This window comes from Rhinolophus sinicus, chromosome 3 (genome assembly GCF_057876585.1).
Source record: "Rhinolophus sinicus isolate RSI-liver-muscle chromosome 3, RSI-T2T, whole genome shotgun sequence".
Lineage (NCBI taxonomy): Eukaryota > Metazoa > Chordata > Mammalia > Chiroptera > Rhinolophidae > Rhinolophus > Rhinolophus sinicus.
In genome coordinates this window covers 166,603,127-166,626,304 of record NC_142503.1, presented here as the reverse complement: position 1 = coordinate 166,626,304, position 23,178 = coordinate 166,603,127, and positions in this window count along the sequence as shown.

Here is a 23,178-nt window from a genome sequence, read left to right as displayed (position 1 = left end):
TGAACAGAGGTTTTTCCTTTCTGTAAATTATCCCTGTTGCCCTGCGGCTCCCCATGCACTGGATGTAGAGCATCGCTGGCTGCATGGAGGTGGCGGGGGGGGAGGCGAAGGGGGGAAACAGAGACAAAGACTTCCACTGACTTGCTAAGTGATTTTTTTTTAAAGTCATGGCAGACATAATAGTCTAAAACCAAAGCATTTTTGATGTGTGAGAGCCAAGAGTATGAGAGAGAAGTGGCTTTGTTTTGATTTCTAAAAGGGCTTGAGTGGAAGAATGAGCCAGAGCCTTGGGGTGGAGTACAGCCATGCAGGAAATAACGCAGGATAAGGATTAACAGCAGTTTCTTGCCCCACAGGAGGAAGATAAGATTCCTTCGTGGGCAGAAAGGAGGCTGGAGAGAGGAATCAGAAGGTTGAGATGCTTGTGAGTAAACTTCCCAGCATGCCTTGGGCTGCTTCTCCACCCCACTTCCCAGCTAGGGTTGAAAGCCCTGCTGGGGAGGGGCAGACCAAGACCCCTAGGCAGGTTTGAAAATCCCTCAGCTAAAGGGATTGCTCCCTACTTCCCATCCTTCCCATCCATCCGGAGTGCTGAAGGGACAACTCACGACGGATCTCACACCAATTCAGCTTCCTTCTACCGTGTTTCCCTGAAAATAAGACCCAGCCAGACAATCAGCTCTAATGCATCTTTTGGAGCAAAAATTAATATAAGACCCAGTCTTATTTTACTATAATATAAGACCCGGTCTTATATAAGACCCGGTCTTATTTTTACTATAATATAAGACAGGGTCTTTAATAATATAATATAATATTATATAATAAATACTGGGTCTTATATTATACTAAAATGAGACTGGGTTTTATATTAATTTTTGCTCCAAAACATATTAGAGCTGATTGTCCAGGTAGGTCTTATTTTCGGGGAAACAGGGTATGTAAAATGAGGATAATAATATTTTTTCTCTTAGGTTCATTGTAAGAATTAGTAACAATTTCCATAAGGTTCCCAGATCTTCAGTGCAATTGATCTTGGCAAGGGGTTAGAAAAAACAATCTGATTAAGCAAATCTAGTCTAAGCTACAGATGATTCGTGTTCCTTTAATCCTCATAGAAGTATTTGTACTGCTAAGAGAGAAAGAGTTCTAATCTAATTAAATATATAAATAAAGGGAATTTCAATAATTCTTTTAATAACAATGTTAACTAAAATTTAAAGTACTATGAGGGAAAATAATTTGAAATGGGATGACCACCAATTAAGCAAAGTGGATATACCTGTCCAATCTAGTCTTAGTATCTCTTTCTTCAGATTAGTTTGGGCTGCACATACTAGAAAAACCCTAACAGGCTTAAAGATAGAAGTCAATCTGTCTCCCACACATAAAGGTAATCTAGAAGTTAGCAATCCTAGACTGGTATGGTTACTTCACAAAGCTGTCAAGATCCACAGCTCCTTTGCTGTCCTTGGGCGTGGTTCTTGTCCTCATGGTCCAATATGGCTGATAGAGCACCAGCCATCACATCCACATTCTGGTCATCATGATGGAAGAAGGGGCAAAAAAGAAAAAAACTTCCCGGAAGCCCCACATAATAATTTCACTTGCATTTATCAGCTAAAATCAAGTCACATGACCATACCTAGAGACAAAGAAGGCTGAGAAACGTCCTTTAGCTGAGTCTTGCCTTCCAAATAAATGTAGCATTCTATTACTAAGAATGAAGGAAAGAACAGATGTTAAAAATAAGCAACTAGCAATCTTTCCCACAGCATGATTGAGCCTGTTATTCAGCTCTTGCCCCTCGGTTGCAATTTCTCCTTTTCATTCTCTGCTTTGTTGGAGATGGGACTCTGCAAACTACATTCTGCTTTGCCAGGGGATCTGGAGGGAAAGTAGAGCACCTGTGAGTAGAGGAAGGATGCTGCCCCTGTCCGCATGACCCCGCTGTGCTTCTTTCCCTGGTATTGGCACGTCTTTCCAGGAGCAGTGCTTGATGCCAATCTGCAGCTTTGTCAGCACTCACAAACCAGCCTCACCTCTCCCCGTGTCAGATATACCAGTGCCAGGTCAGCTGGCACCCATACTATAGACTGAATCGTGTCTACTCAAAATTCATATATTGATGCCCTAACCCCCACAATGTGACTGTATTTGGAGATTGGGCTTCTAGGAGGTAATTAAATTTAAATGAGGTCATAAGGGTGGGGCCCTAACCCTAATGTCTCTCTCTCTCTGTCTCCAGTAATGTGCATCCAGGGAAGGCCATGTGAGCACACAGTGAGAGGCAGGACATCTGCAAGCCAGGAAGAGAATTCTCATCAGACCCTGACCATGCTGCCACCTTGATCTTGGACTGCTAGCCTCCAGAACTATGGGAAAGTAAAATTTCTGTTGTTTAAGTTACCCATCTGTGGCATTTTGTAATGGCAGCTTGAGCAGGCGACACGAATCCCTTCTCAGAGGTCTGACTTTTCATTACCACAGGGCCTCTTCTCCTACCCCTTCCTTGTGCTTTTTCAGACCCAGGGACAGTAGCTGTTTTCACCAGATGCCACCTGTTTGATAACTCATGTTCTGTTTTTGCCTTTTCAGTTCTTCAATATCTAATCAATTCTTTATACTAAGGTTTTTCATTTGCTTGTTTGTTTTTCTGTTAAAAAAAAAAAAAGTGGTAGTGGTTTCTGACTCCTGACTGGCCCCTGACTGATACAATATGGACACCTCCAGGATATTCCCAGCGGTGGCTACCGATTCTTTAATAGAAGAGCCAGTCACACATTTCCCAACCTTCCTCTACCCCAAACACATCTCTACCAAACCCCACCTGCCACTTCACACGTCTGCTTATTCCTGGTCTCCATTTTTGTTCCCCAATGGTCCTGTCTCTAGATTCTCCCTCCCTCTTTACCCTGGATGATACAACTGGGTTTGGGTTACGCTTCCTCTATACAACACAAATTCCCACAATTGAATTGCACTGCTTCTCTACGTCTGGGCCCAGTATTCCATGTTGTTTCTGGATGGAGATAAGGGTCATAATCCAAAATTACACACCCAAACCAACTCCCGTAATCAAGCTGTTATGGTTTTCAAAGTTTTAGAACTTTCTATTTTTGTGGCCTGCAAGTTCTCGAAATAATTCCAATTTATTCTCCTGGTGGCAACAAAGGGAATTCCACGGAATAGGTGGGGCACTTATGTAAGAAAACTAATTACTTTGTTAGTAACGCAGGCATCAAGTTGGGGGCAGCCTGAAATAACTTTGTATTTAGATGTGCACTGAGGAAATAATTTCCTGGCAATACATCATCTTCACATATTTTCAGGTTGCTTTTATATACTCAAAGTTTGTTTTTCTGCCTCATCTTTTTAATGCTATGTTTGAATTGTTTGTGTGTTTTTGTGTGTTGGAAGCAATGGAACAATAAAAACTTTTTAGACAGTTTAATCTTTCTTTCCACAACTATATTCCTGTTTCTATTACCTCTGCTTCTCTTCATTGGATATCTGGTCTACTTTAACAGACTTTGTTTTACCTATCACCATAAATCCCACATTTACTGAAAAAAGAAAAAAAATCTAGGGAACAAATGTAAAGCACTCTCAAAGTGCCTTCTTTACCAAGTTATCTTGTACAAGATAAAAATACATTTTAGGCCCAACTCAGGTCAAGAATCTTGTTTGCCTGAACAATACATCTTGCAAACATGTTTTTATAGCCTTAGGCATGGTGAGGAGGGAGGCTGGAGAACTATTCACTGATTTAAATTCCCTTACTTTCTCTGTGGCTAAAGAAAAAAACCCTCATCTATGTTCGAATATGAAGAGCTAAATTGCAATAAGCAGACATTTGCAAAATACCTAGAAAGCCTCAGGACTGATAACGATCACACTGATTCAATACAGTGAAGACTGCAGCCTCTGCCAATTTTTGTTTTTCCATGTTCCTCGCCAACCCTGCCATCCATAACCATGGGGGCTGAATTCTTTTAACCAAAGAACAAAACATACTACAGATCAGTATAAATTTCCTCATGTGTACACATGAGGGCAATAGGGAAATAACACAGGACAGGACTGTCCCGGGAAATTGTACATGGCTGCTATGTCCAGACCAGATGAGCACACATAGCAGGCAAACCAACAGAGGTTTGCAGAAGCTTGGTCCTGCGATAAACGCACAAGGGTTGCATGTTTCTTCTGTAAAGGGCTAGAGAGCATATACCTTAGGCTTTGTGGGCCAGGAGGTCTCTGTTTCCACCACTCAGCTTATCTGTGGTAGCACAAAGTAGTCCTGTACAGTATGTAAACAAATCAGCCTAACTGTTCAATAACACTTGTTTTACAAAACAGGCAGAGGGCCATTTGGGCCCATGGCTCAGTTTGCCAACCCCTGTTCTAGGATATCCAAGAATACACTTTTATATAAAAACAAACATGCCACCAAAAAAACTGTACTCTGCTTTCCCAGTATCCCACATAATCACCTACACATGTTATACCTGTAAAAACATACACAAAATGTTGTCCTTTTTCTTTCAGCTTCCTGAATTGAGGCAATGAATTTTTACAGCCATAGAGAAAGGCATTTAGTGCCATTTTGTCATTTCCTATTTGCTAGGGTTGTATATCAAGGCAAGACAGTATAACCTACAGGATCGTTTATGGGTAAGGCCTGGGTTCTAACTTAACCTCTTCTAACAGGGTAAGTATAAGAGCATTCCAGTCCATTACAAACCAAATAACCCAACTAGGACAGGTGAAGGCTAATGCCTCTGATGGGACTCAGGAAAATCAATCAGCCAAGACAAACAGAGAAGACATCAACGTTTTGTTGATGAATTGGTGGGTGGTTTATAGAAAGAAATGGAAGTGCGTGAGGAGAGTATTTGGAAGGGGCAATAAAGGATGAAATTCTTTCTAAACCCTTGAGGCAAAGGTTCAAGTTCAGGGTTGAGGTTAATGTGGTTGATAGGGAAGAAGCATCATCTAATAATCTAGTTCTTATGGAATGTTTTTTGTTTTGTGTGTGTGTGCGCTTTTTTTTTTTGGTAAGTCAGCAAGTTTTAAAAACCCAACCTTAAAATAATTGTGCTTGAAGTCCTCAGAGTGGGGAAAGTAATACAAATAGCGAATATTTGAGTATTTACTGTGTTCTAGTTTTATATGCGATCATATTTAGTACTTTTAATTATTATTATTATCATTATTATTATTATTATACTCAATTTATAGGTGAGGAAACAGGCTAAGAATGTTAGGTAATTTGCCCAAGGACACATAGATATTAAGAGGCCAGGCTAGGATTTATAAGTGGGTCTGTCTGACTTGGAAGCCCATATTCTCAATCTTTACATTATGCTGTTATTTACTCTCCGCATTTCTTGCTGACAGTTAAATCTTCAGGTCACAAAGGATTTGGAAAGTAATTTTGAAATAGATGGCAAATTAAATTCTCTCAAGTTGTGTAATGCTGAGCGAAATAAGTCAGACAGAAAAAGCAGAGAACCATGTGATTTCACTGATATGTGGTATATAAACCAAAAGCAACAAAAGAACAAGACAAACAAATGAGAAACAGAAACTCATAGACACAGACAATGGTTTGGTGGTTGCCAGAGGGTAAGGGGGGTGGGGGTTGGGGGGTGGGAGATGAGGGTAAGGGGGATCAAATATATGGTGATGGAAGGAGAACTGACTCTGGGTGATGAACACACAATGGGATTTATAGATGATGTAATACAGAATTGTACACCTGAAATCTATGTAATTTTACTAACAATTGTCACCCCAATAAATTTAATTAAAAAAAAAAATTCTCTCAAGTTTCAAAGACCCCCAAGATCTAATTCTCCACCCACTGAGTTGCTTAAAGTTCTGTTCCTGACAGAGAGGAAAATGTCTTACATTTAGAAATTTTTATCCTGGACCAGAAAAAGAAGGAAAGGGATACCAAGAGGAAGAATTTATTTAAGTTTAATATTTAATTCATCTGATTAAATATTTAATTTGATTAATTAGTTTCCATGACGGTTTAGACAAAATATTTTAGGGCCAGTACATTGATGAAATTAAAATAGAAAATGCCAGTTTACATAAGATGCCTGATGGTGGAGAGGGAATCTCAGTCAGACACAAATAATGAACCATCTGAAAAATGATTATATAGGTGTATGCACATAAATTTGAAAAGAGTATACCCATTATTATACCTAGCTAGTCTCTTGAAGGAGCATTCATCTTCTTAATCAGGTATAATTTCTTCCTTTCTGCTACCAAACACGCATCTTATAAGTCCTAACCTTGCAAATTTAAGAAATTTTGCCATTAATATGGGGGTTCTCTCACCTCATTCTTTGAGATGGCTTTCCTCTCTGACTGATATGGCCTGCTTCTTCCTTTTTATCATCGAATCTGACATATTTATGTAACACTGAGCCTGAGGTCTGGTGTTTTTTCCAAACTTGGTCTTTATTACTTTATCTTATAGGTTTGGTCAGCGGAGGCCACCCTGCTCTCTCCCCCCCTGCCTTCCCTTCCTGCCACTGTAGATAGAGCATTACAAAGCTAGAGAGCAGGTAGCAGAGAGCCTTAGGAAGATGGTTTCTTACATACTAGTTAAAACATGCAGGTTTTATTTACTTATTTTATTTTGGGCTGAAGAAAGTCAAATAAAGGAAGTCTGAGGAAAAACAACTCCCTCTGGGACCTCAGCTTTAGCCGCCTCTCCTTGATTTAATAAGATCATTTTTGGTTCTGGGGTTTTGACTCCAGAAAACCATCCAGAACCAAGTTGATTTTGAAATATTAGGCACATTCCAGGACCCAAGACCCCAAGGAGTTAAACTGTCTGCAGATCATTTAGACCACCCACCTGCAATAGATGCACCAAACTCTACAGAAATACAAAAGCCTGCCTCTGACTATCTCTCCAGACAGTGCCAGGAAGCTTTATTCCTCTTTAGAATTGCTGAACTAGACAGGAATTTTACTCTCTGGCTCAGTGTCACTTGCAGGTGGGAGGGAAAGGGAAATTAAGACAGATTCCATTGCTAGTGAATAAATGTTGGGCCCAGGAGTCTAGCCTATCTAAAACTGGGAAGGGAATTTTGGGCTTCGTATACTTAAGCACTGTTCTTCCATTTCCATTCAAATCTCTTTCCTTTTTTCCAACACATCAGTTCCCATAAAAAGCATTCCCTTTCCAGCATCATAATCCAACATGAACTAAGAAAACTTCCATGTTGAAATTACTTTCACATCTTGTTTATAGATCATGCAAACAAAACATTCATATTGCTTATATTCAAATCCATTTTTTTAAGATAAAAAATAGATTCCCCTAAATGACTTTGCCTGCGTCCAAAAGAGCAGATCCACTCTTAAAAATTTGGCACTACTGGTGTCATTTAACGGCTATTATCCATAAGACAAGTAATAACAAGTGTTGGAGAAGTTGTGGAGATAAAGGAACACTCATACACTGCTGGTGGGAATGTACATCAGTACAGCCACTATGGAACACAGTAGGAGGTTCCTCAAGAAATTAAGAATAGAATTACCATACAACCCAGCAATCACTCTTCTGGGTGTCTACCCAAGAAATCTGAAAACATTTAACTATAAAGATATATGTATCCCTATGTTCACTGCAGCATTATTCATGGTGACCAAGACATGGAAACAACCAAAGTGCCCTTTGATAGATGATTGGATAAAGAAGTTGTGGTATATATATACAATAGAATACTATTCTGCCATAAGAAAAGATGAAATACTGCCATTTGCGACAACATGGATGGATCTTGAGATTATCAAGCTAAATGAAATAAGTCAGAAGAAGTCGAGAACTATATGACTTCGCTCATATTTGGGATATAAAACTGAAAGCAACAAATAAGACAAACGAACAAAAAAAATCATAGGCACAGATAACAGTTTAGTGTTTACCAGAGGGTAAGGGGGAAGGAGGGTGGTAGACGAGGGTAAAGAGGGTCAAATTTATGGTGATACACAGTGTGATACATAGATGATGTATTATAGAATTGTACACTCAAAACCTATGTAATTTTACTAACAAATGTCCTCCCAATAAATTTAATAAAAATTTTTTTAAAAGCATAGAGCCATTTTAAAAAATTTATCACCACTACATGTGAAAATAGCCTACATTCTGTCATTTTGAGTAAGGATTGTTTAGACTAGTCACACACCTCTGCTGTCTCAATCCACTAGACTAGATAACTACTCAACTTTGTTTCCATTGGCAGTGTAGCCCTGGCCTAAATATGCCAGTTCTATTTTTGGTTTCGTTTGTTTAATTTTTGTTAAAATAAAGGAAACAATATTTTAAAACAAAACTGGCATTACTGGTGTCATTTTAAAAAAAGGAAGGCTGTGAAAATGTGGTAGGCAGAATTCTAAGAATGACCCCTAAAGAAAGACTCTCAACTTTTTATAATTCCCTCCCCTGAGAATACGATGGGATGCCACTCCTACGATTATGTCACATTGCCTGGCAAAAAGAGAATTTGCAGATGTAATTAAGGTTACCAATTATTTGACCTTAAAATAGAGATCACTTGGGTGGGCAAAGTCTACATGATCCCTTTAAAATCAGAGCATTTTCTCTGGCTGGTGGCAAAAGAGGAAGTCAGAGAGATTCCCAGCCTCAGGATGACTGGACATGCCGTTGCTCATTTGAAGATGAAGGAGCCACATGATGAGGAATGAGTCCAGCCTCTAAAATGTGAGAGTAGCCCCCAGCTGGCAGCCAGATTCTCCAACAGCCTGAATGAGCTTGGGAACCAATTCTTTCCCCAGAGCCTCCTGATTTGCAGGGTGGCAGAGAGGCATTTGTCTTGTTAGGATGACCACTTCATGGACTGTGTAGATGCCTGATGACTTCACTGTACACATGAAGCTGAAGCTGAATAGTATTGAATGTCAACTATAATTACATATATAAACACACACACATGTGCACGCGTGCACATATATAGTTACGAGATACGGAATACAGCATAGGGAATAGAGTCAATGGAATTGTAACAGCTATATACCATGTCAGAGGGGTAGTAGATTGGGGAGCGGGGTATCATTTTGTGAGGGGTATAAATGTCTAACTAGTACATTGTTTTGTACACCTGACACCAGGGGAAAAAAAGAAAGAAAGAAACGAACCCAGCAAAGACCTACAAAATGGTGAGCTAATAAATAGGTGTTGAGTTTAGGCCACTACATTTGTGGTAATTTGTCTTGCAGCAATAGAAACAAATATAGAAGGAGTCAAAAGGGGATCTTTGAAGGGGATGAAAAGCCCCAAAGGCATTCAGAGTAGTAAGTGCATCCCTGGAACAGCATCCTCTAGGGAGATGCCTAGAGCCGGGAATAATGTTCGGGCAGATGTATAAATTCTGAGGTCATTCTTAATATGCCATCTTACAGCCATGTTCCATTTGTTGTCTTTGAATCCGCTCCTAGGAATCCACTCCTCCACTCCAAACCTACCCTGGGAGGGGGACAAGGAGCTTGGTGGGCCTCCCTGACAGGGCCAGCATCACACAGTGGCAGCATATTGGGTGCATTTGTCCCCTATGTCCCACATGTGTCCCTCTGCCTTTCAGGCAATGAGGGCTCTGAGACTGTCCTCCCTTAGATACCTGCTTTTGCCACACAGTCAGTCCCCACGGGCTCCTCTAGCCCCACTAACATGCTACCCAACCACCTGTTAGTTGCTGGACCCATTTTTCTCCCCTGGCCAAGGAAGCAGAAGCCAGGTATGGTTCAGCGAAGTCTTTACTAGACCACTTGGAAGGGTGTTACTGGTACTCTCATGGGGAAGCTGAGGTCCATGACCGGGGTCCAAAGAGAAAAACAGCAGGAGCCATAATCAGCACCCCAAAAGCAGGAGCTAGCAAACTAGTCACAAGAAATGCTGGTGAAAGGTGAATACATATATTGGCCTAAATGCATTTTGTTGGGAAGAACCACACTGGTTTGAGTCGTTTTAAAAGATGAGATATATACCTATTGGATCTGGCACTTTGACACCATTTACCACTTTGAAATCTCACCCATTTGAATTTCAGTCTTTTTTTTTTTTTTTCAGTCTTATTGTTTTAACTTCTTTGCAGCAGTTACACTGTCACTCTCTCCCTACTTCTTGAAACTTCTCTCGTACTTCTCTCGTAGCTTTCCTGATACCGTGTTTCCCCAAAAATAAGACCTAGCCAGACAATCAGCTCTAATGCGTCTTTTGGAGCAAAAATTAATATAAGATGCGGTATTATATTATATTATATTATATTATATTATATTATATTATATTATACCTGGTCTTATAGTATAGTAAAATAAGACTGGGTCTTATATTAATTTTTGCTCCAAAAGATGCATTAGAGCTGATTGTCCAGTTAGGTCTTATTTTCGGGGAAACATGGTACCAGCCTCAACTGCCTTTTCTATTAAATTGCTGGTTTCTTCTTCTTCTCCTTCTCTTTTTGAAACGCTTTGTCTCCAGTCATCTAAATTGCAGTGTCCAGGAGTTGGTTGTACATACATCGCTAAAGCTGGAGACATAGGAATGGATTAGTGATAGACATTTAGGAATTATCAGCATATGTAAGTGTTAAAACCAAGCCATAGGGGTGAACGAAATACCCCTGGATGAAGGGAGATAAGAAGCTGGGTACTGCAATTTGGATTTTCCATTGGTGCCTCTAACTCAACATGTCATTCCCCAAACCATGTTCTCCTTCCTTATTCCCTTATCGGGCCTAATAATATCATCACACACAAACGTTAACTAAAAATCTACCTATTGTGGATGTCAAATTCTCATTCTCACACCCTGAGACCCAAGGTCCTTAGGTTAATAATTAATAGTTAACATTTAATGAGGAACAGTCAACCTATTGTTTCTTAGTTTCAAGCAAAAGAAATAAAGACAGCAAGAAAAGACGCGTTGCCGAATATCATTAGATGGTAGGTATGTAGGTGAGCACTCTTTCCTTGATCAAATCTATATGCCAATGGGGAAAAGTGCTTTAGACAAGGCACAGTCTGGCATTGACGGCATAATCCTCACCAAAAAATCCTCTCAACCTAGTCGTAGAAGCTCATGCTTTTCCCTAAACTGTAAATGCTCAGCTCTTGGATAATTCAAAGCCCGGGGTCCTGGCAGTTTTCTTACCTGAATGGCCAACAAACCAACTTTAGCTTCCTAACGAGGTGCCAGAATTTCCTGGAACAAATAGCCCACAGACAGGGCTTCCCCCACTATTCCATGTCCACTTGTGCTTATTTTTTTGTCTTTCACACAAGCCAGGAAGATAGTTTATACACACCTCTTATTACTATTCCATTTAATCCTACATATGCAAACATGAAAACAGCAATCATGTTTTCTTCCAAGTTCTAATTGCATGTAGCAATCATGTGCTTTCACTAAATTATTTCTATTAAGCATACATAGCTCTATTATTTCCAAGTATGCCAAAAGGCTCACCTGCAGCCTCCCACCATCAGAAAAGCCAATCTGAGTTGCATATACTTGCTGTGCACTTTCATATAGTGGTCCTCCCCCATAAATGTGCGCACACACACACACACACACACACACACACATTTTACATGCCCAATCTGCGTGAGTTCAGCTCCCCTGTTCCGCTTTCCTTTCAACAGCATCACAGACATCTAGATGTTGAGTATGCACTCACCACGCCCCTTCTTCCTTTGTGCATAAGGACACTCTCAGCTGGGCTTTCTTCTTATCCATTTCCTGTTCCTCTGCTTCTGACATGTTAATCTCTGTTCCTCACAGGCAGAGAGCCCTTATTGATCTCTTTTCTTCTTCAATCACACCTTAAACCAGTCTTATTAGCATCAAACAACTGTCAATCTTTCTTATTCTTTGAACCGTCCCCCCGACCCCGCTCCCAAAAAAATCCGGAATGAAAAAGGGAAAGAGAAGAATGTACTATTCCCTGTGTTCATTCTGAAGTTCGTTTCTCACTCTAGGAATTGTGCCTTCTTTGCCTTATTCTCTCCCAACTCCTTTTCTACATCACATCACTGGAAACAAGCCTAGAAATTAGTTAAGTCATGGATATAAAAATGAACACTCGAGAAAGAAAATATGAGGTAGTGAGGTGGTGAATTACTAAACACTGGAATCAGCAAACGTTTGAAGGTTAGCTTCTGCTCTTCAAAGTTTTGTGCTGTTGGGTACCTTCCAAGCTAGGCCTCAAGCCATTACCAGAACGAGGCATCTCAGCAGGTTTCTCTTTTAATTTTTTCCAAAGATGTTATCAATCCAGCTTTCCCAAAGGCTCACGGGTTATTAGCAAAGCAAAAGGGAAGCTCAGTGTCTCCGAGGCAGGATTACCATCTGCCGCAGGAAGCAGGAGTGAAACCAGGAGGATTTTACCTTGCACTGTGTCTCCGTTTTGGAGGAAAAGCCTGAGAGAGTTCTGAGGACTTGAAAACAACCAGCATGACTTGCCCATTTAAAAAAGAAATCCTGCAGCCTTCCAGAAACATGAAAACAGGCTCAGCACTGTGCAGCCAAGGGAGGTCACTCCTCTGGGACTAGCTCATGGAATTGAGAGAAATGACTTTTAAGAAGTGGCTGTCTGAGTGAGAACAATCAGGGACTTTTTTTTTTTTTCTTTTCTGTTTTTCTTTTTTAGGGCTGAGCTGCACGCTCACTAGTCTTAAATGCAAAGGTTGACTATAAAATGAAACAGAAAAAATTAAATATGTTTTCCAACTGTCTCCATGTGGCCAGCTGCCCCAATGTGCCTAGCTTGGGTGGTGATCCTTACCCTCAAGTCAGCAGACACAGATGGCCTGCGTGTTTCTGTTGTTGTTTCTTATTAGTGTTGTATTTTAGTCCTTTTAGATGTGAAAGGCTTTGAAGTTTAATAGGAAGGATACCAAACTGTGGTCAGAGTTTGGGATTATAAACTCACTTCTATCACTCAATGGATGCATAAAGTCATACAGGCTCTCTTAGCCTCTGCGTCCTGATTCATAAAGTGGAAAAAATAACAATTCTACTTTAAGGCTGCTTTCTTACTGTCATTCAGGTTCTGGTTTGTCACATCACCTAGTTCCAATTCCTTCCCCAAACTCTGCTTTTTTGTTTGTCTATCTTCCCCAGTGACAACATAAGGACCATGAGAGTAAGGACACTGTGTCTTTGTTGATTCATTCAACAAACAGTGTTTAGGGGCTTCTGGGTGTCAGATACTGTTCAGTGCATGGGAGGTACATCAGTAAAGTAAGGAGACTAAGACCCTATTTGCTAATAGAGAAATCAGGTCTTGAGCAAAGAGGTAAATAACTTATAACATGTCCAGTGGTACTCGGTGCTTTGAAGACAAATCAAGTGGGCTACAGGAATAAAATGGATTATTGAGGGGGGTGCAGTTATGCAGGGTGGGCGGTGAAAGCCTGAGTATACCATATTTTGACAGAGACCTGGAGAAAGTGAAGGCACAAGACCTACAAATACCAGCTGGTGCATTCCAGGTGGTGGGAGCTCCAGGGACAAAGGTCTCATTTGGTTGTTCCAAGAACGGAAAGTGCAGAGTGGCAGGAGAGCTGTCAGCAAGGGGACAGTGCGAGGAGATGAAAAGGGAGCCCAGCTCATGGAAGAACATGGAATTCACGGTAAGGACTTTTGATTTTACTCTGAGTGATACAGGAAGACGGGCTGGTTTGGGGTGAAGGCATGACTTGTTTTCTGAGTCTCACTAGGACAGTTGTGTGGCGAACAAATAGAAGAAGGGCTTGAATGGAAGCCAGAGTGACCTGTGGCAGTTATAACAATGAAGGGTGGTAGCAATGACAGTAGTGAGAAGGGCTTCAATTCCAGATATATTTTTAAGGTAGAGGTTACAGGATTTCCTGACAGTTTAATTCAGGGCAGGAGCAGGAAAGAGGGAGAGAGAGGAATCAAGAATGTCTCCCAGAGCTGTGGAGAAAAAGGAACCCTCATACACTGTTGGTGGGAATGCAGACTGGTGCAGCCACTATGGAAGGCAGTGAGGAGGTTCCTCAAAAAATTAAGACTAGAGTTACCATATGACCCAATAATCCCTCTCCTGGGTATACAGCAAAAAAACTGAAAACATTTATCCATAAAGACATGTGTGCTCCAATGTTCTTTGCAGCTTTATTTATGGTGGCCAAGACATGAAAACAACAAAAGTATCCTTTGATAAATGATTGGATAAAGGAGATGTGGTACATATACACAATGGAATACTATTCTACCATAAGAAATGATGAAAAATAGTGTCATTTGAGACAACATGGATGGATCTTGAGATTATTAAGCTAAGAGAAATAAGTCAGACAGAAAAAATAGAGAACCATTTCACTGATATGTGGTATATAAGACTGAAAACAACAAAAGAACAAGACAAATAAATGAAGGAAAAAACTCATAGACACAGACAATAGTTTAGTGGTTACTAAAGGGTAAGGGGGGAGGGGTGGTAGATGAGGGTGAAAGGAATCAAATATATGGTGATGGAAGGAGAAATGACTCTGGGTGGTGAACACACAATGAAATATATAGATGATGTATTACAGAATTGTACACCTGAAACCTATGTAACTTTACTAACAATTGTCCCCCCAATAAACTTTAATTTAAAAAAAAGAAAAGAAATCAATGAAATAGAAAATAAAGATACAATACAGAAGGAAAAAAAAAAGAATTGTCTTCCAGGTTTTGACTTGAACAACTGGAACAGAGATGAGGATATTAGGGGAGAAAGTTAATATGAGAACAGTGGACGCAGGGATAAGGCGTTTGGTTGTAGACATATTAGTTAATTTTGAGATACCTGCTAGAAATCCAAGTGGAAATGCTGAACAAGTTAGATATACAGACTTATAAGTTAAAGGGAAGTCAAAGAGGCTGGAGATATAAATTTGGACAAATCAGCAAATAGATAAAATGTGAAACCATCTTTTTCACATTGTATCTTTGGTGCCCAACACAGTATGGACACTCAATAAATATTTGTTGAATGAATGTTATGAGGGTCAAATAAGATAACGGGTATGAAAGTGTTTTTCAAAATATAAACTCTCTGCAAATAAAAGATTATATATAATATTATACTATTGTGATTATCTTACAGACAGAAAACCTTTGAATGAGCAGTAAATATTTAGCAAAAGTACAGCTAGAAATCGTGCCTCTAACAGAAATAAATTCCAGATGCCTTCTTCCCTCCTCCACCTTTTGATATTTAAAGTTGATAGTCTAATACTATAATTAAGGGCAGCATAGCACTGTTAAAAACTGAATGATAGTGAAATACAGCAATAGTTTTAAATAATGGCTCTTCAAATTGTCAAAAAGATTGTCACAGCAATTTTTCAAACTGTTTCAGAAGCAATACTTTTTCAAAAAGTAATTCTAAAACTATATGAGTTTCGTATGGATTTCCCTACCCCATATCAATCACTCCATAACGCTAAATTCATTTGACATTATTTTGCATTAAATAAAAAATAGTTCTGACTACCATCTTTTTACCTTTTAAGTTACAGCTTGATATTTTTCATTTTTAAAAAAAGTTGCTTGATGAATCTTATTGAGCAAACTATTACTTTGAGGCTTAAGCAACCATACCAGTAAAATTGTCTGTACTTTTTTTAAAAAACATATGATAGAAATTAGATGTCACAAATTATATTCACTCTACTGGCTATGGAAATATAATAAGGCTAAGGTTTTTCTGTCTATGAAAGCTGAGCATTGTGATATGAAGACTTAAAGTTTTCCTGGACCAAGAAGGAGGATAGGTAGGTAGATGGATGGATGAGTAAATGGATGGTTGGATGGATGGATGGATAGAAATGAGGGTTGGGAGAAAGAGAGGCAGGCAGATATAAGAGAGTAAAGAGGAAAATGAGATATTCTGATTTTTGACAAGGGCCAAAATAGTTCAATAGGGTAAAGATAGTTTTTTTTTTTTAACAATTGATGGGTACAATTGATATCCCTCTGGGGAAAATGACGCTTACCTCACATGGTATACAAAAATTAACTTGAAGAGGATCATACATGTGTTATAATTAAATCTATAAAATGTTTAAAAGAAAACATAGAAGAAACAAATTTTGACTTTGATTTAGGCAAAGAGTTCTTAGGACATAAAAAGCCTGAATCATAAAAAGAAAAAAAAATCGTATATTAAACTTCATCAAATTAGAAACATTTTCTTTTGAGAATCACTACTACGAAATTGAAAAGTCACACCAAAGACAGGAGAAAAATACTTGCAAAATATATGTTTGATAAAAGGCCTACTATTTGGAATATATAAAAAAAAATCCTAAAACTCAAGAATTTTAAGAACAGGCAAAAGATTTAAACCACACTTCAGCAAAGATGATACACTAATGACAAACATGTGAGAAGATGCAGCATCTAACGTCAGTCCTCACTGTGATGATGGCTATATATCTGTACATATTTGTCAAAACTCAGAATAGTACACTTAAAATTGGTGAATTTTATTGTATGTTAATTATATCTCTATACATAGCTGACTAAAAATATTCATTTGATGGGATTAAAACACAGACCATCAACAACAGAGGATCAGTAAACTGGATTAATAGAAGGCAAATTAATAGAATTTATCCAAACTGAAGCACAAAGAGAATAAAGTTTTAAGAAATGATGAGAGCCTCAATGACTTACAGGCCAGTATCAAGCCATCTAGTACAGAGGTACTTGGGGCCTCAGAAGCAGAGGAAAGAGTGAATAAGGCAGATAAAAATATTTGAACAAATATTAGTCAAAAATATTCTAAATTTAATTGAAAGCATCAATCAACTGATCTAATCTGCTTAGTGATCCCCAAGCAGATAAATACAAAGAAAACCAAAACAAGATGCATCACAATCAAACTGCTGAAACCCAAAGATAAAAGCAGCCAGAGTAAAAAAGATACATATAAAAGAACAATATTGAGAATGACTGCTGAGTTATTAGAAACAACATATGCCTAAAGAGTAAAACTTTCAAGTACTTAAAGAAAATCCTGCAAGCTAGAATTATATATCCAATGGAAATATTCTTCAGAAATGAATGCAAAATAAAGACATTTCCAGATAAACGAAAGCAGAGAGAACGTATTGTTAGCAAACCCATACTATTAGAAATGTCAAAAGAAGTTATTCAGGGTGGACAGAAATGAGACCAGATTTATAGGAAGGAATATAACACACAAAGATAGTAAATATGTGACTAAGTATAAAGACGATTTTTAATTAAATTATTTAAAATATAATTACCTGTGTAAGGCAAAATAGTAACACTGTAACATTGTTTTTTACATTGTAACAATGTAACATATGTAGAAGTTAAATGTACATCAATAACACAAAGAGAGAGGGAAGGTAAATGGAATTAAGGTGAGTATTGTAATCCCTAGAACAACCACTAAAAAAATAAGACTACAAAACATTGTAGTTAAAAATCTAACAGAAGAGATAGAATGCAATACTAAATAATATTTTATTAATCCAAAAATAAGGAAAAAAGGAATAAAGATAGAACAGAGCAGACAAACCAAAAGCGAACTGACTTATACTCACCTATATCAATAATTATATTCAATGGAAATAGACTAAATACTCCACAATACAGCTTATCTTACTGGATAAAAAAACAAAACCCAAATGCACTTTGTTTACAATTGATATACTTTAAATATAAAGACACAGATAAACCCCTACTAAGAAAAAAGAGAGAAAACACAAATTGCCAATATCAGGAATGACAAAAGAGACAGCTCTGTAGATCCTGCTGATACAAAGGAACATGTCGGTTACGTTTTTATTGAAGGCTTACAACCTAACATGGGATCCCAGTCGGCTAAATGTTCATTCAGAATCATGACCAATAGCTACCATAAGCAATGGGTTGCTCTAAACAGTTTATACACATCCTTTTATTTAGTCCTCCCACAACCCTGTAGTATAGATGTATTTTTGTCCATATTTTATAGATGAGGAAATTGAGGCTTACAGAAGGTAACTGACTAGCCCAAGTTCACACAGCCTGTTAGTGGCAGAACCACTTAAAATTTTGGACTCACATCTTGGGAATATTCCTAGCCTCATAACTGTCTCATTAGAATGAATCTAAATGTATATATTGTATTTTAAAGAAAGAACTTTTTTTTTTCTGAAACAATTTTACAGCCTGAAGGTCTTGAAGGAAGAATGGAAAAGCGACTCACTGAATGGCTGCCACTGTTGCCGTGGAAACCTGAAAAGAGATTACATACGCATCAGTTTTACAAGTCGGTCTTTCAATCGGTGCAAAACATAACCACAGGCTGCAGACTCCTCATGGAAAACTCCTTGAAAAATCCATCTCATCATAAATCTCCTCAGCTTTTTTTCTAACACAAAAATCCCAATTCACACAGTAAGATGAACTTGGACAGAAAGGGTAGATAATGATTCTAATTTCTGGAAGTGCAGCCGGTCCTCTGACTGTTGAGAAGTGATGATCCAAGCCAAAAAAAAAAAAAACAAACCAAAAAAAAAAAAAAAAGAATACTGAAAAGCAAGAACAAGAGGTTCCGAGGCACTGGATGCATATGTCCTAAGAGCCAGATTGAGAGGCACTGGAGGGGGAGTTGTGGGCACTGCCTTAAAGAGTGGTAAATATCACTGCGATAAACAGGCAGCGGATATTGGTCTCTCCGCTGACAGTGGAGGAAGCATCCTCCACTGCAAGCAAAATAAAACACTCTTTGGATGGGCCACTGGACTTACTAGGGAGATCAATTCATAGACTGTATAGATGCCTGACCACTGCACTATACACCTGAAGCTGAAGTTGAATAATATTGAATGTCAACTATAATTAAATAGAACTACCTCTGTTGGGCATGTCTGTGATACTGAGGTACAGACGCTGAACTGAAAGTCAGCTGTCACAGGAAAACAAAATTCTGAAATTGAATAAGGCATAAATCTGTTCCCAAAAAGGAAAGCGATGCCCTTGCTTATCTAAATGTAGGCCCTTTATTATGCCTCTCTGAAAGCTGGTTTGAACAGTCAAAAAGGAAAATTGGAGCAAGAACAATAAGTACAGAAAAGTAAGGTAGGATTTGCCATTTTTTCCCATGACATTTGACTCTGATTCAGCCAGTAGAAATGATTTAGTAGATACATTAATTATTATAAGATTGGGTTTGGTTGCACGTGGCAGAAACCCCAAAGTAACAATGGCTTAAACAATATAGAATTTGATTTCTTTCTCATTTAAAAGTCTGCAGAAATCATCTAGGGCTGACACGGCAGCCCCACAATCATTAGAGACCCCCAATTTGTTGTTCAACCATTCTCAGTATGCGACTTCCAAGGCACGCAGGCCACATATTCACAACAGAGCCAGCAAAGAGGAGAAAGAATGAAGTAGGGCACTCCCTTTCCCTTTTTTAAAAAAGTTTTTATTTGATTTGTTTCAGGTGTTCGAAACAATGTAATAGTTAGACATTTATACCCTTCACACAGTGATAACCCCCCCAATCTACTACCCCTCTGACATCAAATATAGCTGTTACAGTTCCACTGATTATATTCCCTATTTGCACTCCACCTCCCATAAATATATATAATATAAAAGTCATAAGAGTTGTGAAGAAATGGAGTTCACCTCCTGTGAATATATATATTCATATATTTATATATATATATATTCATATATATGAATATATGTGTGTGTGTGTGTGTGTATATATATATATATATATATATATATATATATATATATATATATATATAATGCCAGATGGGCACTGGACTTATTAGGAAGATCACTTCATAGACTGTGTAGATGCCTGACCACTACACTACACATGTGAAGCTGAAGTTGAATAATACTGAATGTCAACTATAATTAAATACATACACACACACACACACACACACACACACACACACACACACACACGGGTGCCAACAAATTTATACACATTTTAAGAAAGGAAAAACCTGTATTAAATTGTTATACTCAATAGATACCAATAACAAAGTCATGTGTATGCATGTTTTTGGCACCCCCGGTATACTCCCTTTCCCTTTAAGGATACTTCTCTCTAGTTTTATACATGTCAGCTTGCATCCCATTGTCCATGTGCCACATGACTCAGCCTATCCTTCTGTGCCACAGACAAGCAGGACCTCATGTGCTGTATAGAAATCACCAAAGAGGAAGAGGGACAGCTGTTCTCTGCAAGGTCCTGGGGGCCAGAGGACTCAAGTTTGTTTGATTTATTCATTTATTCATATATTTGTTCAACACAATTATTGACTAATAATGGTATACATCAGGCTCTGTGCTAGATTCTGGAAATAAGAAAGATAATAGTGACACATAAATAAGTAAGTCATTTCAACACAATGTGTCAGGAATTTCATAAAGGTAAAATAGTAGCTGACTTTGTTGCATTGCAAGGGAGAGCTTTCAAGGAAAATTTCACAGAGGAAATGCTACATAAGGTAAGTCTTTTGAAACATGACTTTGCCAACTAAACTGGTGGAGAAGAGCTAGGGGGTGGGTGAGCTGGGGCAGAGGAGCCTGTAGGCAGTGTCGGGAAATGGAGGAGGCATTCCAGGCAGAAGGGGGAACAGATGCAAATGTGACAAAATATGGGAAAGTATGGCTCGCTAGGGAGCTCCATACGGTTCCACGGGACTTGGAATGGGGCTGAGGAGACAGGAAAGGAGCCAGGGAGGAGGGGTAGAGGACACTGAAATGTAGACAGGTTGGGGAGTTTGCGTATCATTTTGTGCTCAGTGGGAAGCCACTGGCGAGGTCTCAGAATGGGAGGCTCCCAGGGAGTTTGTGTTTAGAATGATTACTCCGGAGGGGGTGTGGCAATGTGGGAGGTGAATGGGAGACGGCATAACTGGCAACACTGTTCCTTTAGCAAGCGTCTACCGAGGGTCGAGTCTATGCCAGGCACCACGGTAAGTGCTAAGAACACCCAATTGAGCGCAACAGACACAGGAACCCTCCAGGACCCACAGCGGAGGGAGACACACGAACTAGTGCTAACCGTGCTCTGCAACGTCTGTGACCGTAGGAGGGCAGCGGATGGTCTGGGGTGACAGGAAGAACATGCCTAACCCTACTGCGATGGGGCAGAAAACTAGAGAGTGAACTTTCGTTTCTGAAAGCTGAACAGAAGTGTGATAGGTTTGGTCAGGGGCTAAAAAGAGCTTTTTTTGGCCGAATATACAGTACCTACAAATATAAAGAGGCTTGAAGAAAAATTGGGTAGTTCAACATTCAGGTGGGCGGAGGTGGAAAATTAGGCCCAGATCAGTATAGGGACAGCTGGGGGGCGGGGGGGGGGGGGGGAGTCACACCATCAGACCTGGTAAGCAGTTATGTTACAGCAAATGACTAGGTAGGAAGAGATGAAAGCCTAATTCAGAGTGGGTGGAAAGGTGGATCCCTGGGCTGCAGATCCCACCATAGCCCTCCCCCCCCCCATCCACCCCAAACCCTTCTCCACTCTACTCCATTGCCTGGACAGCGTAAATTGAATGGATAGCATCAGATGGCTCTCTTGTCCCCTGGCTTCCAGTTGGGTTGGGCCAACGGGAACAACAGAAGGAGATGAATGGGGAAGAGGACTTGACAGAGTGAGGTCAGGTAGTTAATTATTCTCCTAGTTCCCTGCCTGAGGAGTTACCCTGGGCTGGTTTCAAGCTTCTGTTTGGTGGTCCAGTCTCCAAAGAGCTCTCCTTTCTCCTAATGCTCTGGCTTTCTCTTCTTGTCCTGGTTCCCAGAACCACTCCCTGCCCTTCCTCATTCAGGAATGGGAGTGGTAACAACGGCCCACTACCTACAGGGTATTACACTATGCCCTTTGTAAATAGTTCCTTTATTCAATTCTCAAGTTGTGCAATAAATGCGCTGGCTGTATCCTGCCAGGATCCTGACTGACATAATCACGAAACACCACCCTCACTTAAACTCCATTTCTTCACAACTCTTATGACTTTTCTGGGTAATCTGGAGCCCCCACTTTTCCAGGAGAAATGATCAAATCTCCAAGACAGCTCATAGTTCTCACAGCTCTCGGTTAATATGTCAAAGATCACAATCTGGTGGGTTCAGATGAATTCAGTTGAATAAAACGAAATTCTTGTTACCGACAAGTTCACACATTAGTGGGGGAGATAAACTTGTAAACTTAACAGTAAAACCCACCAAACTAATGTTTGGCATACTTCCTGGGCATGGCATAGTTTAAGCAAGTAGTCCAGACTGAATTAATATATCCATGGGGAGTTATTGGTCAAAGGGTAAAAAACTTTCAGTTGTAAGATTAACAAGTTCTGAGGATCTAATGTACAGTATGGTGATTATAGCTAATAATACTGTATTGTATACTTGAATGTTGCTAGAAGGGTAGTTCTTAAATATTCTCACCACAAAAAAAGAAATGGCAATTATGTGACATGGTGGTAATCACGTCACAATATATAAATGTGTCAAATCCACACGTTGAATACCTTATGCAATGCAACATTTCAATTATATCTCAATAAACTGGGGCAGGGGAGGGACTGCCAAAAGAGCAGGGGGGGGGGGGAAACTAGTTTAAAGGTAAGGAACTGAAGGCCCAGAGAATCTTAGAGTTTGTGTAAAGCCACACAGCTGCTCCATGAAGGAGGCAGGATTGGAATTCAGTGCCGATTTGCTGCCTTCTGCTACCTATTTTGTCACAACTGTTCAAGAACAGTAGCAAACCCATGTTTGTTCCACCCCATCTCTCGCCCATGCTTCAATCATATCCCTGAGAAGCTGCTTAGTAAACATGTTAAATAATTTTTTAAATAATCATTTCCAATTCCCATTTCCAGGGAGAGAGAATTTGACTGTTCAGTTCTAATGCAGTCAGGGTGGGTCTCAGTACAAACGTGTCTGTCTGTCTGTCTCTGGGGTGAGGGGGTTTCCAGAGAAAGGGTACTGGAATAGGATGAGCCGCCATCCCTAAAAGCATCTATCACAGCAGATAGTAGTAGACCCGGTTAGTTTTTCTTTAAAGGAATAATTTCACAAGGCAGATTGTGATGTGTGAAGAAACACTGATTTAAAGT